The following is a 3,781-nucleotide window of genomic DNA, read 5'->3' as shown; positions in this document are numbered from 1 at the left end:
GAGCCGGCCAATCGCCGGCCGGGGTCCGGTGTGGAGTGTGGAGGGGAGCGGGATGGGGAGTGGGGCAATCGCACAGCCCGGCCCCGCGGGCGGGCGCCTTGTGGTCAGTGTCGGAAAGTAAAATGATTCTATCCAAGTCCGAGACTTGCAGAGGGCTCGCGCGTCAGGCTCGGGTTCTTTTTTGCCGGGAATTATTTCTCCTCTTGTGGCCTCTCCCATCTCTGTCCTCGGGTCTCCGCTACGCTCCATCCCTCCTTAACTTCTTCACACTGGACAGCAGGGAAGGCAGTGCCCCCGCGGGCTCCCTGTGCAGTAGTCCCTCCGCTGAATTCTGATGAGCTGGGCACTGCCCTAAGGAGCAGACCCAAAGCGTTCAGTAAACCATAGTTAGTAGTAGAAAGAAAGTGATACTTTCTCTAGCCCCAAATCATCAGAGCGGCCATGGCCATAATGATAGTGATAACACAAGCGACTCACATTTATCCAGCTGGGTCGTGTACTTTGTGCATGCATTTATGTGTATGTATTATCTCGTAAACTATCTCACTAAATAATTCTCCCAAAACCCCTTTATGGTAGGCATAACTGCTGACACACAATACGCATGAAGAATCAGCATGGGGAGGTTAAGTTGCACACTTCACACAGCTGGGAAGCAGTATGCTCCAAGGGCCCATCTCACCACCCACCCTCCCACTAACCATTCCTGGGTACCACTTCCTGAAAATTCCTAAAGGGCTCACGTCTCCCATTTTTGACACATTAACAGCTGGGCTGACTGCCCTGGGCTCACTGTAAATAAGTTAATATCTGCACTCTGCAGAGAATACTGCCTGGCCCAGGGTGCTCTACAAATGTAAGCTATCATCATCAGCATTAAACCTCCAGGAATTCAAATAGGACCCATTATATGCATCTTTTGATCATGTAGAGAAGTCCTCCTTAGGCCACATTTATATTAAACAGTTTTAACTCCCTTTGAAACAAAGTGCTTATCTTATTATATCTATCACCGATCATGAGATTTAAAGATGTGAAAGATTTCATCAAGCACAAAAACTTCCTGCTCAGCACTTTAAGATATGTGTCATAAATCATAGGGACTGAGCTTTCCTATAGCTATTCCCAATGCTGGGGTCAGGGCAAATCACCATGTCTTCTACTTCTAGGGAAGACTGGCCTGAAGGAGACCCCAAAGAAGTCAAGTGCACAAAAAGAAAAGGCTCTGTAATAGATGACAGAGTGTCAAGTACAAGGGCCACCATAATCACTAAGGAGAGCCCCAGGGTCAAGAAGGAAAGCCGGGGTGTCTGGGCTCAAACCCTGGCTCCACTGAACTAGCTGTGAGACCAAGTTACTTCACCTTTCTGGGCCCCAATTTCTTCATTTGTAAAATGAAGATAAAAAGAGTGCCTGCCTCATAGGTTTCTCGATGATTATGTGAGTTAATACACATATAGCGCTTAATACAATGTCTGATACAAAGTAAGTGCTCAATAAACCGGGGCTAGCGTTATTATAATATGACGATTCCAAACTCTTGCTGGGTTCTTCCTGTATTCCTACCAGTTTGATTGTGGAAACTATTTTATAAGTGAGCCATTCATTGTGTTTAAGAGCATTTCCTCACCAAGGTCTATTGACCTGAATGTTTTCAGATATTTCCTTACAACTTAAAAAAAATTGCTATTGTATTAAGTACAACATAAAATATAAAACCCAAGCAACATCATTTCATTGAAAGGGCAGTTATAAAATCTGCACTCTTGTGACTCCATTAGCATTTGACATTCTAATGACAAAAACTCAACCAGTGAGGGCGTCAGACACCACTGTGTGAGACACCATCCCGAGGCACGGAGGGTGGCTACTTTCTTTTCATAAACTTCATTTCATTTTCACTAGCAAGAAGAGAGTCCTCTTTCCATGCCTACTGCAGCCATGGCTCGTGGTCCCAAGAAGCATCTGAAGCGTGTAGCAGCTCCAAAGCATTGGCTGCTGGATAAACTGACCGGTGTATTTGCTCCTCGTCCATCTACCAGTCCCCACAAGCTGAGAGAATGTCTCCCTCTCATCATTTTCCTAAGAAACAGACTTCAGTGTGCCCTGACAGGAGATGAAGTAAAGAAGATCTCCATGCAGTGGTTCATTGAGATCAATGGCAAGGTCCGAACCGATGTAACCTACCCTGCTGGTTTTATGGATGTCATCAGCATTGATAAGACAGGAGAGAATTTCCGTCTGGTCTACGACACCAAGGGTCGCTTTGCTGTTCATCGTATCACACCTGAGGAGGCCAAGTACAAGCTGTGCAAAGTGAGGAAGACCTTTGTGGGCACAGAGGGAATCCCTCATCTGGTGACCCAGGAAGCTCGTACCATGTGCTACCCTGAGCCCCTCATCAAGGTGAACACCATTCAGATTGATTTGGAATCTGGCAAAATTACTGATTTCATCAACCTTGAACACCGGTAAGCTGTGTATGATCACCGGAGGTGCCAATCTGGGAAGAACTGGTGTCATCACCAACAGAGAGAAACACCCTGGTTCTTTTGATATCATAGTTTATGTCAAATATGCCACTGGCAATAGCTTTGCCACCCCGCTCTCCAACATTTTTTATTGGCAAAGGCAACAAACCATGGATTTCCCTTCCCCGTGGAAAGGGTATTCACCTCACCATTGCTGAAGAGATAGATAAGAGACTGGCGGCCAAATGGTTGGTGAAATGAGCTGATGTGACATGATTAGGAGAGTCTTGTACTTAATTAAAGGGGGGGGGGAGATGGAGGAAATGGACATGCCCACTAAGATGCTAATAATTCATAACCCAAATTTCATTCCCTTTTTCTATGGGACTTAACAGCTAAATGAGTATGATAGTCCCTTACCCTAAAGTCATTCTCACGTCAACCTCTTCCTTTTTTTATATACCTGAGTTAGCTCATTGTACTTTTCAGTTTGTAACCAGCTATCAGCCCCTGAAAAGCTCTTAGTTCATTTATTTGTTTATTCCCTTTTAGTCACATTTCTTATTTCCTATCTCATAGCTGCATAGGCAATTACTCTGATGTATTTTCAACATATATTTGAGTTTGTATGTTTCTAGCAAAATAAATAGTTTTGTTTTGACTGTTTATGTAATTGCAATTGAAATGCAAATATAGATTTTAGTTAATGGTAATGTATTAATATTGGTTTATTAAATGTAACAAATACACCATACCACTGTAGGATGTTAGTAATTGGTGAAACTGATGCCAAGTACATGACAGCTTTGTACTATCTTAATTTTTCTGTAAATGTAAAATTACTTTAAAAAATAAAGCTTGCCCTAACCGGTTTGGCTCAGTGGATAGAGCGTCAGCCTGCGGACTCAAGGGTCCCAGGTTCAATTCCGGCCAAGGGCATGTACCTTGGTTGCGGGCACATACCTAGTAGGGAGTGTGCAGGAGGCAGCTGATCGATGTTTCTCTCTCATCAATGTTTCAAACTCTCTATCCCTCTCCCTTCCTCTCTGTAAAAAATATCAATAAAATATATTTTTTTAAAAATAAAGCCTATTTAAAAAAATTCAACCAGTAAGAATTCAACAATGCCCAGATCACCCACAGGTCACACACACAGAGGTATTTGTAAAGCCAGACTTCAGCCCAGCCAGTGTGGCTCAGTGGTTGAGCATCGACCCAGGAACCAAGAGGTCTCAGATTCAATTCCCCATCAGGTCACATGTCCGTGTTGCCAGTGGGGGGGGGGGGGGGGGGGGGGGGGGGCCCAACGG

At 44.4% G+C, this 3,781-nt stretch overlaps 1 pseudogene; it reads left to right on the top strand.

The window, feature by feature from the left end:
• The first annotated feature begins 1,933 nt into the window (after positions 1-1,933).
• LOC102263507 lies at positions 1,934-2,745 on the top strand (annotated as a pseudogene).
• Positions 2,746-3,781: the final 1,036 nt, after the last annotated feature.

The sequence above is a fragment of the Myotis brandtii genome, unplaced genomic scaffold, assembly GCF_000412655.1.
Source record: "Myotis brandtii unplaced genomic scaffold, ASM41265v1 scaffold99, whole genome shotgun sequence".
NCBI lineage: Eukaryota > Metazoa > Chordata > Mammalia > Chiroptera > Vespertilionidae > Myotis > Myotis brandtii.
Note: the sequence above shows the minus strand (reverse complement) of the source record. Positions and strands in the feature narration are given on the sequence as shown.